General features: G+C 45.4%; 1 long non-coding RNA gene across 1 annotated transcript in view; it reads right to left on the bottom strand.

The window, feature by feature from the left end:
- Positions 1-760: 760 nt before the first annotated feature.
- The window catches only part of LOC108552617 (uncharacterized), a 183,693-nt gene continuing 168,136 nt past the window's right edge, over positions 761-16,317 (bottom strand). The window contains exon 4 of the long non-coding RNA XR_001890564.1: positions 761-1,208. This is a non-coding gene — a long non-coding RNA (uncharacterized LOC108552617). The remainder of the gene's footprint in view (positions 1,209-16,317) is intronic.

The following is a 16,317-nucleotide window of genomic DNA, read 5'->3' as shown; positions in this document are numbered from 1 at the left end:
ACGGAACGTCTTAAATCGTGGCAGGTTTAGTGTCAATTGCTTTAGAGTACCAATTTATCAGTAATTACAATGCAATATTATAAATAGGCAATATAAGCTAAAACAAAGTCACGAGAATAGTTACGGCAGCCTGTATTACAAGAGGTATCAAATCAAGAAACAATCTATATATATATATATTTAAAATTTTGAAAATCTCTTTACTTTGTTCCATATTTTTAGGCCACAATCGCTTTGCAGGAATTCGATCACGAAGTTTGCGCTAGCCAGGAACAATAGGGCGGGAACCGTGCATAATCCAGATCTAGTAACGGTTAAAAGAGCCTCGATTCAATTGGAAACTCGAAAGAACGTCGGAAGCGAAGTTAAATAACAGATCCAGGTTGGTAATGCGGTTTTAAATTACTTCGATCCGAGAAGTTCGAAGACAAGTGACTTGACTAATGAGCACGAGCGCAGGCACTCGAAAGGATATTCCAAGCCGAGTAAATAACAGGTTCACGTTGGTAAAGTGCTTTCGAATTACTTCGCTTCGAGTAACTAGAATTCGAGTAGCTTGACTAATCCGAGCGAAGCGTAGTATCTGGCAGCAGAGCTGTACAAACGATGACAGCGACTAGCAGTGCCGGATCACTTTCGCTGAATCATTCCAGCGATTACGCCAACCGATCCTCTCTCGAGTCGTCCACACCGAATTCATAACCACGCCCACGGATCGGGGAATCACCCCTATAGAGGAACGTTTATAGCTACGGTGCACGTCGTTGGATCTTTCCATACGAGCCCGAGAGAAGACATCGTAGACTGGTCAGCCATCCTCTGGCCTCACTGTCGCTGACTCGGAAAGAACGGAATGTTTCATTGCTACATTTACGCTCGTAAACCGCGAACGCTCGGTTTCACGCGAGTAACTGCGGAAATAAGTAGCAGAGATTGCAAGGTTAACGAGGACAAAGGGAAATGCGGTCCTCTCCTTCCTCCACGCGTCTTCTTTTGTCCGTATAATTAACTTTAATTACCCGATCGCCTCCATGTCGTCGTCTGCTTCCCGGTGCTTACGCGTTTCGTCCGACGCGCCAACAACCATCCTCCATTTTGTTCCATTTTCTTCCATTTTGTTCTATTTTCTTCCACTTTGTTCCTCCTCGCTTCGCCCGACCTGCCTCGTGCAAAACCCTGCCACCCGTCACGAAAGCCCTCGATCGACTCTGAAATTTATGTTGGCATTTTATTAACTAATAAAACGAAATTACAGAAGGGGTGAAATAAATTAGAGGAGAGGAAAAGATTTTCTCGCGGGTAGAGAATACCTGGAAGTTGCGGAGGTAAGAGTAAAACGATTTTAAAATTCCTCCAATGATTCTGAGTTTCGATCATTACGCAATATTTACCCGAAAATAATTTTATTTTCCAAGTGTAACAATTTTATTGTAGCGAGCATACGTGTTTGAGGTATGCGTATGGAATTTTAGGATATATCGAAGTTCGGAATTTATTTGAACTCTTTGTACTAGAAAATTTTTCCAGTAGAAATTCGATGACATTTTTTGCCACTAACATGGACAGAGATCAAACGATTATTGCGCTACAAAAAGTTTCGTATCAAATATTAAATTTTGTAATTTCGTTTCGTGGGATGTTCTATAAACTTTGATTAAAGAAAGGAATTTTTTGGTACTGTATGCATACGCGTGTTACGATACGATCGTTTGCCAAAGATTCGCGATGGTCCGCCATTTTATTCTATAAGACGATAATCCATTCTGAACAAGATGGAATTGGGAGTTACTATAATAAGGGTACGCAATTATGGCGACTTATGGTGAAAAACGCGAAATTTTAGATCCGTCGAGAAATTTAAGGTTCATCCTCATGAACGGTCTCCTCGAAAGTTTCACGACTTTCGAACTTTCTTCATTTTTCGGGTCATCAATGACCCAAGCGAAGAATTTCAAAACAATCTTACATTTTGACTATTAGCAATGATTAATAGGACAACTCTATTTTCGAGCTTCGATTCGTATGAATATTCCTGAACCATGCTCGAGCTTACCTAAAATTACCGAGACCATAAAAGTGCTAATTGCGTTGCAGAACAAAATCTCGCGGAACTGCAGAAGCGTATCAGGGGAAGAACAACGGAATACCTATTACGAAGTTCGAAGACTGCAAAGTTTACGAAATTTCTTTCTCCCAAGATTATTCCACGGGACGAAGATTCGTGGAGAGCAACGAAATAAAAAAATAACAGGTCTAACCGTTGCTTGGAACTAGCTCGGGAAACGGTGTCTCCTTAACGTGGCTCGTAACGGGAAAATTCCATGACCTGCCCAGTAACGAGGAGTCATCACTGGCTACCTCTATCCGAATAACGAACGCTTCTTATCGGGGAATAAAATAGCAATAACAGACTTCCTTCACAGGAAACGCGATCGTGGTCACGCTAGTACTATCCGTCCTACTCTGTTCTTCGGCTAAACTCCGTCAAAAGAATTTGCAGGCATAGCGGGTAGCGAGTTCGTCACAGTCTACCTCGACATACCTCTGGAACCTTGACAAATGAAGTCCTCGCGAGCCATTGTACGAGTCACTTAAAATACTCGATGAACACTCGGTTTTTCGTATTAACACATTGCGAACTGCATAGAAATCGTTATGACATATGCTATGGATCGCAGGTTTTGACACGATAGTGTGTTGACATATAAAACTCGTGAGCAATGTGTTAAATTAATTTTCGTTTTCTGTTCTTTGGAATTAATTTACTTGCCGAACAAATCATTCACATAGTCTTCTCATTACCCAAACTAAACTACTGCGACCTAACTGTTGTGAAATGAAGTCCTCGAGAGCTATTGTACGAGTCACTTAAAACACTAGATGGACCCTCTATTCTTCGTATTAACGCATTGCATATCGTATAGAAATCTCTAAGAGATATGCCAGGGACTGCACATTTTGACATGACAGTGTGTTGACACCTAAAACTCGTGAACAACGTGTTAAATTAATTTCCGTTTTCTGTTCTCTGGAATTAATCGACTTGTCAAACAAATCAGTCTTCTCACTACTCAAACTGAACAATCTAACCTAACTACTGTCAAATTGATTCCTCGCGAGTTGTCATACTCGTGGCTCACAGGCCACAGTGATTAACTGGATTTTTGGAATTGAAATAAATTTTTCGCGTGAAAATAATTTCTACTCCGCTCTGTGATGCTCATCGATAAACGAGTAACCTATATACCTAGTCGACGCGGAATAAAGAAGCGATCATTTACTCGTAACTACGTCCTCGTGCAAAGCGAAGCGATCGCGAGCCGACTGCCACACACAAGCACACTCTCGTCACGTCGTCGTCTCATGCAGATTATCCCTAATAGATACCTTTAACCCTTAACGTCTGCCGGAAAAAAGTCGCAATTCATCGAACCCCATCATCGTGCCCGAAAGCTCGTCCCATCGAGTTGCTCTCCGTGTCCCGGTCTTACACAAATATTAGCATACTCGCGCGCGCACACAGCGCCGCGACGTACTCCGTCAAAACGGAGACGTTATCGCGGGACGGGCTGAATGCATAAAAGATCGGCCGGTTAATCGCATAATCGCGTCCCACCGGCCGGCGTGTGTCCACGTTCCTCTCGTAACCGTTCTCTCCCATATTTCTTTCTCCTCCTCTCCTCTCCTTTACTCTTTCTCGTTCACCTTTCAACCGACTGCCGGGAGTGACAGGTTAATCGAAGCGGCTTAGCCCGCCGCGGCGGCCATAATAAAAATCGAGCGTCCTGGCCGAAATGAAATTACTCGGCCAGGATGCACCCCTTTTGCAGGCTGGGTTTACTTCGACTCGACGTTTAATTTAGTCCCGATATCGATCCTGGTACACGAGCCTGGCCAGCTTCCTGCCAATAATCGGAGCGACACGGGATAATCGGCAGGGGTGGCTAATGAGCGAGGATGTTACGGTGCACTTAGGCGAACGGCGGGACGAAGGCACGAGCCAAGCTTTTTCTAACCACCCCTCGCAACAGGCGTCCACGGGGTTGAACGGATCCTGGATGCTCTAGTAGCTCGTATCCAGGCTCTCGTGAAGCCGAAATGTCCAAAATGCATTAATGACTCAGGAGTCAACCCTTTTTCTTTTTTAAGAGAAGGAAATCTTCGGAAGATACATCGTCCCCCTACGGAAGGGGACAAGATTACGTGAGATTTCTACCAATTAAAACCCCCACGGTGCTACGGTGCCACGACATGCCTATAGAAGCGGGCCTATCGATGTTTAAAAATTTTTCTCTCTGCCAAAATTTATTTACAGCGCCGTGTTCAGGTGTCAACCCTGTGTCAATGGGTGTCTCTTGTCATTTCTTCGAACCTTTTCCTATTACGTTGCTATATACAAACCCTAAATTTGAGACAAGTCATTCGAAAAATACCAAAGTCTATTGACAGTCAATCCTGTGTCAACCAATATTTCCTCGAAACGTGCTTCTTCTCTAACATATAGTCCCGCGCATGTATATCCTTACCAGGACAAGGATACAGTGCATTCTGCACAGTGCAACTCCACCGTGTTATACCTTCGCGAGACCTTCCGTAACTATACGTAGTTATTCGCGTCTCTATTCTCTCTATTCTCTATTCAAAATTTGACCGAACGTCGCTCTCCTTACGTCACTATAATTATCCCGTGACACTCTCGTCGACGAGGAAAACGAAAACGCGTGCCTCTTCCATTATCTTTCCAATTTTCTCCCTGAAACTACGTGCCCCTCGGTTACACTCCACCACGCGTACCAGGAATTATCCGATGGAATGATTTATTTGTACTGGAAGATTAATATGTGACGTGGACAGGGTTCGTTTCGGGTGTCTTAATTAAAGGTTGGTTAACGAGCGCGCCGCAAGTGGGGCGATGATGTTTGACTGACGAAAGGGAGGAAGGGTGCAGCGTGATCGACCCTTTGGTACCGATCCCGATTTCGGTTGGAAAAAGCTGGTTGGATGAAACGCAGGGGGCTTCGGCTTCGTGGGCTTTACAATTTTAATTGTACAAAGAACGAGAAGAGATATTTAATTCTCGTTAATCGTCTGTATTAGGTAATTAGATACCTGTAAGTAGATTAATAAATCCAACTCTGAAGCTGACACGACATAGTTAAAAACGCGACTAATTTACCATGTACAAAGATAAGGATAATTATAAGGATAATTCTTTAAGAAACCTGCGAGGATTTATAATAAAATTTGTAAAAGGAAACCAAAAGCATCAACTGTAAGTCGGTGATATCCCATTGAACGCGATCCATATATCATGTATTGAAGTATGAGTATGTGTGTGTGTGTGAGCAACGCGTGAACAGAGGTATGAATCATCATGTTTAGTATGTAAGAAGTGCAGAGTTAAACACGTGTATACCAAAGATCATTAACACTAGAACTACCAACCCAGTCAAAATGACTGATTCTAGAATTGTCCTTTTTGCAATCACCGAACACATACACCTGTTTTAAGAATAAAATTGGTATCAACTCATATTAACAGAGAACTGTAATCAATATATTCACTCATATTCAACGTACCGCTGAAATTAACTATAATCTGTGCACGTTACAGTTAGGTACCCATCAAAGATCGGCAGTTCTAGTGTTAAAACCAGTAAAATAAAAGTAATATCTCTTATTAAAACCTAAAACCTTATGAAAATTTCTGTTTAACGATAACTTATTTCGCGTTGCACTTGTCTCTATTAATTTACCGATGTTCCAGAAATTAATGAAATTATTCGCAGATATCGGTATACATTCGTCGATAAAACGAGCTAAAAATTGATCACGATCCTATCCTCGAGTTGGCGACCAGTCTCCCGTAATAAATCAACGATTCGAAAACACGGATGTACCATTAAACGAACATTTCCGTAGAGACTATCAGCTCTTAAACCACCTCGCGGAGATTCCCCGTCCCGCGGTTGTCGAGGAATCAAACGAAATTCCAGGGAGTCCGGTGACAAGCAGCGCCGCTGCGGCGTTTCCTCCGCGCGATGCAGCAATGGCGGACCGAGTCGGCGATCGAATGAATCCACCGGCCGATCCCGGCGTGTTCGCGAGGCACGCGATACATTTCCCGGCTGTTCCCGCAACAGGAGGAAAAAGAAGCGGAAACTGAGCGGGGAAAGGGTGGAGGGGTGATCGTATAGAGCACCGGTCTCGCCAAAAGCGTCTTCAACTTCTCGTTTCTCCGGCTGGTTTCACCGAGGCAGAAGAAACGCTTTACAATGGGACGCGGCTGTCTCACCGTCGACTCGGCCCATTATTTATTAAAGAACCATTCTTTTTATCGGCGGATAGTTTCTGGCCCTGTCTTTCAGGGACCAGCGCCACTCCCGGCCTGGAAAACTTTACGGCGTGGAAAGAGATCGGTTACAACGTTCAGGGGAGAACGTACGAGGGTACAACGTGTACCACGTGCGCGTCCAAGTCCGCGAGGATGAGAGTGCAGAGAGGGGGCAGATCTCTCGATAGCGATCGTGCGTCGGTGTGGACGAGGCTTAAGGGACGATCGTTCTCTGCCACGACCGCGTCCAGCAAATTACCAAGTTGTTTGTCAATAGCCCGTCACGAGGAGGCCGACGACGTTTCGTGCGATCCTCTGCCGTGATTGTAGAAATGACTGGCCTTAAGCCTCGGTGTATATACGCTTTGGATATTGGAATTAACTGGGCTGGATTTGGAGGACGAAGGTTACGGGGGTGACTCGGATGGGGTCGGACTCGCGTGCTGATCTCGAAGGAAAATCGACGAAAATCGACGAAAATTGACGAAAATAAGGTAATTATTGTAGGAACTAGTAGCTGTTGGAACAGTAGTACAATCGCGACATCTGCTGAATAATATTTTAAGTATAATGAGGTGGGTGTTACATAGCCAAGCCACGTGCTGTTGTGTCAGTCTCGTTTCGGCAATCCAATAGAGCGGATACGTGATTTTTGTGTATTTAATTTGTGAATTGAAATATATTTGGTTTGTGATACACTGAAGAGAGTGTCCTGCTTCCACCTAAACAATTCCAATAGTAGCACTACTGGAAACCTAACGGCTCCGAGGTCTTCCGTACCTTGCTTGTTTTCTGACCTCCGAGCGAGACACGTGTGAAATTAAACATTATAAGCAGAGAGTGGCAGTTTAAAGTAATTATTCAAATATATTAACATTATTAACTTTGACTACCACGTCAAAATCACACGTTTCGCTCAGAACGCCAAAATTTGTTCTAATATTTATTTCACGTTCTAATAAAAATTTTTATTTGTTCAATAGGGCACCTTTTATTTCAAAGTACCTTCTAATTAGCGGTTGTATTCAAAACGCACTAACTGTTAATTTTCAATGACCACCGTGGCGTGACAGGAGAAACCGTGACCAGTCATATATGACCACCGTGACGGTCAAATAATATCCCACGCTAAAAATGCCAACAATTATAAATTGCTTCCCAGCTTGATCCAAGCCGGGCAAAATTGAATAACAAAGAATCCTCCGAGTTAAACTCTCGAATAAACTTTCCGCATTTGCATATAAAATTCCCCGGAGAAGGAAAAAAGGAGGAGAAAAAGGGAACTTAGCATCGCAAATTTTCGTATCCGTGCTACTTCTATACCGTCCCACCATTCGTGCAACAATTTCCCTCGATCCGCGTTCGCTCCATATCCCCAGCTCGTCCAATTCCTCGATTCTGCTCGTGCCACGGTGTACGCGCCGGCATATTGAAAACTGTATTTTTACCCGACTCGATCGGATCCTTATCTACCTGTACTCGGCCCGTTCCCCGCCGAAAAGACGCGCGCATAGACGGCATTGTGTCTCGTAGCTCGGAAGAAACACGGGAGCCCCGTTCACCGGCGAGTTCCTCTATCCCGGGAAGAAGCACAATCGCGGACGTTTGCGCACAGCTGCATAAGGAAGAGCTGCGGCGAGGGCGCGCGAGGAAAACGCCCTGCGTACCGGATAAGAATCTCATTGTCGTGGGCTTGGACGTTGTGAAGGAGCCTTTAACGGCCCGTTCCAGGGAAGGGGGGGAGTGGTTAGACGGCCGAGGGGGGAAAGGGCGCGCCAACCGCATCGAGCAAATTGCAACTCTGTCGAAACTATCGGACCGAGCGGATCGCCGGGAGAAGAATGCGCGACACGATTGTTAGGGGTCTGGTTAGTTCCCGGGCACCTTTTCATCGCGTACGCCCCTGTGCCGGTGTAACCTCCTCCGCGATGATAACATCTACGGACAACGCAGCGCGACATCGGTCCTCTTTTCTCCCTCTCTATCTATTTATCTCCGCTTTTTTCCCTCGTCGCCCCCTTGTCGTCACTTCGTCGCACCAGCAACCCTCTTCCTCGCTCGTGGCCCATTCGGGTTTATCTACGCCCCGCTCCCGGCAGCCCCCTCTAGTCTTGGTTCTTTGAATTCCGAGGGCCAAATTGTCATCCGATGCCCTGAGAATTCGATTTTCAGTCGAGTTTTGCGGTGACGAGGGTCTCTCTCGGTGAAATCCGCTCCGATCGTACCCCTCCAGTCGGAAGATCCTGGTGGAGAGATTCCGGATGGATTCGTAGGGAAGGCCTCGTGTCACGGGCCCGGCCCGACAATATTGTGAAACGTCTTGTATCGAGGCCTGTGTTCCAGGCCAGATCACGATCTCTCGACTCGTCGGCTGGAAATTGGAAAACAGGTACCCGGGACCACGGATGGATTCGATCGATGGATACGAGCAACGGCGTACATGGCCGCGCGTTCAACGGTGGATGACGATTCTTTGTTGGACCGGGGAGAATGGGAAATATGATCTTTTGTGCAGCCACGGTGAATACATTTGCGAATTCTTTGAGGGTTTAATTCCCTCGAGTTCCAGGCGGTCTTGGATACATTGTGTCGAGCAATGGTTTCAATGAGACGTTAAGAGGGGTGCGTAAGGGGTACTGCTCGGTTCACGGTCGATTATTTTACTCGAATTACCTTGGGGTATTTAATTTATTAGTATTTATAATTAATTAGCATTTTTGTCGATTTCTTATTACACGTAGCGCAGGAATTTTGGATTGAATTAACAATACCAAGATGGCGCGATAAGTTAGGTATTGAGGATCAAGAAAAGATCATATCTCTACGACCCTGGCTATAAACTTAAGTTTACACGAGGAAATGTAAGCTGTTTAATGTAAGCTTGGTATTCCTGTCTTTAACGAAGAATAAATAAATCCCCGAAACTCGCGATTTAATTCGTTCCCTACATCCACAGCCCCCCTTGCCCCCTACACTCTGTCACGGTATGTCTATGCAAACGAACGCCACGTTTCCCAACGAATTTCGTCGCGCGATCGGGAACAATCTCATCGAGAAGTCAGACGCAAGGTCGACCACGATAAAACGCAATACGAACGGTCTCGTTGAGTGTCGCTACAAGTTTCCCTCCCAAATGTCCCGTATTAGCATATTACGGTCGTTAAGGCGTAGCGCGACATGTCGCGGTGAAAAGGGAAGAGGAGGGAGAGGAAAAAATGGAGACGGGGGACGGGAAAAGAGAGGAATAAAGAAAAAAATTAGCAATCGCGTGTTAAACTGGTCGAATCGTTGGCCAGAGTGGAATTAGCATTTTTTCGTGACCCGTGACGGAAGCGTGTACCCTCTCACTCTCGTCGTCTCGCTCTTTCCCTCGTTTCCTGTCCCCGTCACCAGAGGGTGTGTCGGTGTTCACGGGTGTTCGAGCAATTTTATTACATCGAATATCATTTCACGCTCGAGAGTATTCTCTTTATCTCGCTGTCGACGGCGTTATCTTACCGATTCGCGAACTTATTTATAGTAATCGTGAAATTTATATCGGAATCCGCGGTGCGCGGCTACCGTGCAGCATGGAATATTCCTTTGACGGGACCACGGGCTCAGTCACTCGCAATAAGAAACGTTGATGAAGAAGGTGTATCGCGGAATAGCAGGGAATCCCGGAATCTAACACGTATTCCCGATGAAAAATTAATCCCCGGAACGCGGTGCAGGGAAACTGTGTCATTCGGTTGATTCGATGACACCGGGCTGTGATCGATTACGAGACGTAATTTCGTTCCCTCGTGGATATCGGGGCGCGCCGAAAGGAGGAGGAAAAATAGGGCGAAAAATAAAATCGAGATTCGCGAGATAAACAAAATTGAAATTTATAGAAGGATAATAAAATTCGTAATGAAAATTCCGCGAAGAATCGTACGATTCTTTCTATCGGATCGTGTTGATGCATTCGCGAGTGTGCTGTGCGAGACTGAAAAATTTTCCAAAAAATTTTTGGACCCAATGGCGATGGCGATGAATACATGAACAGCCATGAGAGGAAAATGAAGAAGGAACAATAAAATATAAATCGTTATATATATAATATATTAATAATATATTATATATGCTTTGTTAATATTATATGATACTAATATATAATGTATATATATAATACTGCCCCTGGAAAGAAATTTTTGACCAAATACGACACTAGGAAATTATTTCAAAATTATCATAACTTCTTACATGTAAAGAGTTTTTAAAAAATTTTTATTTATTATCTGGAAGAAAATAATGGAAGAATAAGTATCATTGAATTTGGCCAAAAATTATTTACCACGCGTAGTACACTGCATATATATTATTAATAATAACATATATAAATTATTGATAATACAAATTTATTTAGAAATCTCCCAGAGAGAGATATTTTCCATCGAATAACGCAGATTTCGCATCTTTAAGGACGCGACTATAAATCATAAAACGTATCCTATCTGGGAAAATCCGAGTTATTCGATATCGTACGCCTTTCATCGAGCAACGCGCGACGACAAGGGATTTCCGTTTTCGAACGACATTCGTGAATCGTGTAATTCGGTACTGTAAAAAAGGCCCAACTTCCCCATTTCGAGCGATTATGCGATTCCAAGGGGCGCGTTCTATTTATTTCGGCTGTTCCGCTGCTTTAACAACTCGACACTGTTACAACGCGTATGAAGAAGTAAAAAATCTTTTACAACCTGATATTATGTTACTTAAATGCTACATTCTGCGAGTCCCTTCGTATAATACTCGAATTTTAATACGAATACGAGACCACTTTGAAAGAAATATGTGAAAGGGAAATTAATATCTTCTTGATTGACAGTGTGCGATATTTCAGCACTTTAATGACAGGATAGTCATTCCAAGAATGAGAGCTGGGCACGCAAAAATTTCTGAAGAATTCGAAACCATTAATCTGCGATTGCTGTAAATTACTATAACCATTTACTCTGTGAATATAGAAGATACGAAATACAGAGATATAAATATAAATTTCTCCAAGTACGACTCTAACATCGCACAACCACGTCGAAAATGTCTTTCAATATTTAAAAGAGACCAAACTGTACCACGAAATATAACTCTGTCGCTCATAACTATGTTGCCAATGCAACGCTAAACTCAGAGGAAAAACAAATGAATATTAATTCAAATAAAAGGATCCAAAAACCAATCGTTTAACGATTTCAATACTTGTCGTCTATCTACCACAAGACACTCGTACAACGATCCCAAAGCGGAGAAAAGGTTTCCCCGGGAAAGCACCCCTTTGGTCACTCGAAGCCGTGCCAGCTCCTTTTAATAAACCCTCAGCATGAAAATCCGATCAATTGCACGGAAGCGTTCGCTCGCGTCCAACAATGGAATTAGCGCGAAATACAGGAAAAAATACAGGGGGAAAATAAAAGTAAAGAGACAAAGGATCCAGCGTAATCCTGGTCCGCGTAATCTCTCCCATCGTAGGATACACTTGCTGCAGGGTGCACAAAGCGGAGCCAGACAGTTTCGCTATTTTCGCCGGTCATTCGACGGGTTTTAATCCCCGGCGGAGGGCGCGCGGAGCCGTGGCTAAAAGGAAAAATGGTCGTCGTAATGCCGCAACTTTCCAGACTGTCGAGAATCGCCGGTGAGACGAGTTCGAGACAGTTCTCGTAAAGCCGATACCTCGACCCGGGATAGAATTATGTGGCGCTCGCGATTCCGTGCAGGGACACACTCGCACACGTGTACGTAGATATAAACACACGCTCACCCTCTGCCGATCCCTTCTGATTGAATTAAAGTTCTCCACGAGCCGTGCGAAGAGCCGTTCGAAGAAATCCGCTGATAAACGTGCCGCGACAAAGTTCGTGCAACTACCAGGAAAATGTCCTCCGCAGCGATTCCAGTTCCAGCCGCGTTTTTGCCACCGTGAGGACGAAGGGTTGATTATACCCCGGCCGAGGAATAATGGAAATGTATCTCCGTAATCGGATTTTTCTCCGCTCGCGAGGAGAAGGTTCGGCTGATTGCGAGCTCTCCGCCTGATCGATGGAATCGTATGGTGATAATCGATATGGCGGCGTGTGCGACGAGTGCGGGTCAGGTTCAGTCGCGACGAGGAGTGACTGACCCGTGGACGAGGCGTGGGTGAGAGACGCTGGAGGACCGAGTGGAGCAGACCGAATGGTTGATGTCCGAATATCGGGAATGCACGTGGAGACTTGGGTCACATGGAGATTGGGCACGTGGCAGCATTGTGCGTCACGAGTATGCCTGTTTTAAGACTATACTGCTCTAAAGAGTCAGAGGTCTTTCGCTATTTCTTACTCTAACGCGAGAATCCTGCTGTGATCGATCGAATAATTTTCTCGAAGTTTTATTTAGAATATTCCGTCGAGATTTGTACGAGATTCGATCGGTTAACCCATTTGCATTATGGCTATACTTAAGGTGCCTAAGGTGTTCAACTGACGACTGGCCCGTATCACTGCGCACGTATCAGCACTTCCTCATAATGGCAGTTAAAAAGATTTTCGCGACAAAAGTAAAACTTAGAATATAATACAATATAATACAAAAGGGATCAAACGTGATCTGTGATATATGAAGAATATTTAGCAAATGGTAATGGAGAAAGAAGTCAGCTCGCGGATTATTCCATATTCGTTGATAGATGACAGTCGAAGTCCGCGGATTATTCCGCGCCTGGATGCAAATGGGTTAATAACCAAAAACTTGCACAATTAATTTCTTCCGTTATTATTTAAAAATTGCTTCTGTAATATCACACTGATGGCATCATTCTCATCCACGAGAATAGATGAATTCCTACTTTGAGGAGGCTCGTGGACTTTCTCGCAAGTCCTCGGTGAATCCTCGACCTCCCATAAATACAGGTTCCTACGTTACCTAAGTATCCCTCGTCTAAGAAAGGGTCTATTAGGAAGTCTTACTGACGAGTCCACTAGTAGGCCCAGGACGAAACGAATCCCGTCCCTACGTCCTTATACCTGCTTACCCTATCACGTACCACGACCAAGTGGGCACCAACCTGTAGCATCGCATGAACTACAAGACACGGTATGAATTGCAACCCTGTGGGGGGACTCCCCATATCAGTACTGGCGACATTAGCATATTCCTCGTATCACCAGCATTCGGTGGCAAAAACTAAATTTTTCGCACAAGAACCGATCATTTAACCGGTTCTATAAAAGTATCCAGGTATACGTTCAAATTATCAGCAGGTTTACGATCGATTAGATTTTTATCCGCGAAAAATCGAAACCTCACGCATCGAGATGTTGAATTATGCTCGCATTACTCATTAAGAGTAATTTATCAGAAAATGAACGGTAATTTAACGGAAAATGGTGAGCGTGCTATGATAACGACGCCAGTGACTGGGAGACAGGCTAATTTCCATCGGAGCGACCGCCATCGCTGGGAACCGGCTAGAGAAAAGGGACCACGTGGCGATTTCGCGGATCGCGCAAGCACGACGTTGCCCGAAAGAAACCTTTGCCGACCGGACGATGCAAATGCACACGGGGGCACACGGTGTAACGAGAGGAATTAATTGGCCTAATTGAGGCTGATGAGCGAACGAGCCCGTTAATTAGACGCTCCTCACGTGTCGGTGATTCCCCGTCGAAGGTAACGCCGGGTGAAACGGTTCGACTCGCAACCGAGCTTTTGTCATCGACTGCACGTGGCTATCTGCGTCCTCCTAATCCGATGAAAGCGTGCGATACCGCGTACGAATCGCGGATTATATCGATCAAAGGAACCAGCCGCGGCTAGACTCGGAACATCTGTCCGCGAGCCTTTCATCTCGGGCCCTGTCTTTGCAGCACGGTGTAAACATTTGTCTCTGCCGACGCCAATGCGTCTCGCAGTTATTACGTTTCCAGTTGTTATGTTTAACCCTTTGCGGACGGGACGGTTCGGAGTTGACCGTACCATGGAGTCTAGTTGCTGCCGCGATAGGCATTTCAAGTTACCTCGGTCGTTATTTTCGTTGTGGCACTCCAAGATGTCAAATTCTAGACGTATGTGGCCACAGCGATGCGTTTACGTGAAACATATATGGGCCTTTCGGTTCTATCAATTGCTTTCGCCAAATATGAGCTCCTCGGCCACATTGATGGATTACGTAGAACGCATATATGCGGGCGTAGTCCTCAAAGGGTTAACCCCTTGCCCTACGACTTAAGATTCAAAGCGTGGTCCCAAAACCTAAACAGGATTGCCGAGCCTTTGAGCCATTCCTCGGCTTGACAAATCTGTCTTAAGTTGTACCAATCGCACACGACATACGTAGAGTGTTGTACCTATTAGAAAAATATAACACGCAATTGAGTCCACTAGCTTGGACTGTGCTATTTGGAGTGGGCGTGACACGTGGTGTTTACAGTTGGCCTGACCGACGTACCACGTGTCAGGCCCGTGATAGTCAGTTTCGACCCGATCGAAGTACCACGTGCCAGACTCGTGATAGTCGGTTTTGACCTGAATTATGTACCACGAGCCTCACACGTGGTTGTAGGCAAAAGGTTAAGATAGAGACGGAACTAGGGTACCGGTGGCGACCGGCCAAAGGATATGTAGCTGATACAAGAAAAGCTATAGAAATTCTAACTGACAAACGTACCTTCGAGACTTTAGTATCGAGATACATTATCGATAACAGCCTCGGGAGTTGGACATTTTTCGAGGGAAAGCAAGATCTACACGCTGCCTAATTCTCGTATCAAGCTTTACCCGCGGAATAATAACCGCAGATGTTCGATTAGACTCGGATTAGTCGAGTTTAGGTCCGAGGTGGGACACGTTTGGCCGGTAACTCGGCGATTATCTTACAAGTTGCGTAATAAAACCTGGCGCGTTTCACTGGTAGCATTGCAGGCTAACGCGAGATCTGATACCGGGGTACGTGGCACGATATTCGAAGTACTTTTCTAATAACGACAACCGCCGATAACTACGTGCAGCGACATCGTAACGGGTAATACGATGTTCGGCAAAGTCGGAAAAATATTTAGTCGTGCGAACGAAATCGGGGAAACGTGGAATTAGCAGCTAGCTCTAGAACACGAGGAGACGAGAAGCGACGAGCACCGGTTGGCTCAGCCGGTCGAAGATCAGTCTCCTCCCCCGGGGATAATAGATAATTTTCTTCCCCTGTTCTTCGTCATTATCGTGTGCACAATGGAGGAGGATGTATCCGTGGAAAGAGAAATGGTTACCAGACAGGAAGCAGCCTGTACACGGTAAAGGAAGGCGAACGAAGAAGCCGCTCCTCTACACAAACCGGGGCCCTCTTTGCCGTTGTTTGGTTGGTGGATCTCGAAGCTTATCGTGATCTACCAAGCAAAAGGGCTTGCTTCCTTCAATTAACGAGGAAAAATGGCCGTCCTGGGCCTACATCTTTATTTTCCGCGGTCGTCGCATCGGTTCTCGCGTGAATTATTAAAACGACCCGCACTCTCTCCCTCTCTCTCCCTACCTCTGTCCCTTTCCATCGCGTTTCCTTCCCGGTGTCCTGTTCGTGCCGATAAAACGATCGAAAGGGGAACGCTTCAGCGTCGTCGCAGACGGGCCACATTCCGGCACGGTCGTCGTGTAATTTGGATAAATACTTGCGGTGGTTCGCGGTCTCGGGAATGGCCAGTTCAAACCGCCTGACACGGGATATTTAAGCCGCAGACTCTGTTGTGCGGCTCGAATTACCTAAACGCAGGAATTCTCCGATTGCGAATGGGCCCGGTTAATGGGCAGGTGCTACGCTATTTTACCGCGTTACTATACTACTCTACTATCCACCCTCTTTCCGAACGCTCGCACCGGGGTTGGTGCAAGGGGTGGGAGAAAATCGCAGTTCGCCCGCAAAAGTTAGGATGAAACTGCCGGCTCGTATTCGATAGCCGTAGCAGTGACGCCGTGAAACGTAGTCGAGCCACGAGGGAAGA

This window comes from Eufriesea mexicana, unplaced genomic scaffold (genome assembly GCF_001483705.2).
Source record: "Eufriesea mexicana isolate 0111107269 unplaced genomic scaffold, ASM148370v2 scaffold47447484, whole genome shotgun sequence".
NCBI classification, from domain to species: domain Eukaryota; kingdom Metazoa; phylum Arthropoda; class Insecta; order Hymenoptera; family Apidae; genus Eufriesea; species Eufriesea mexicana.
The sequence above is the reverse complement of the archived record's forward strand: the minus strand, read 5'-3'. Positions and strand labels throughout refer to the sequence as shown.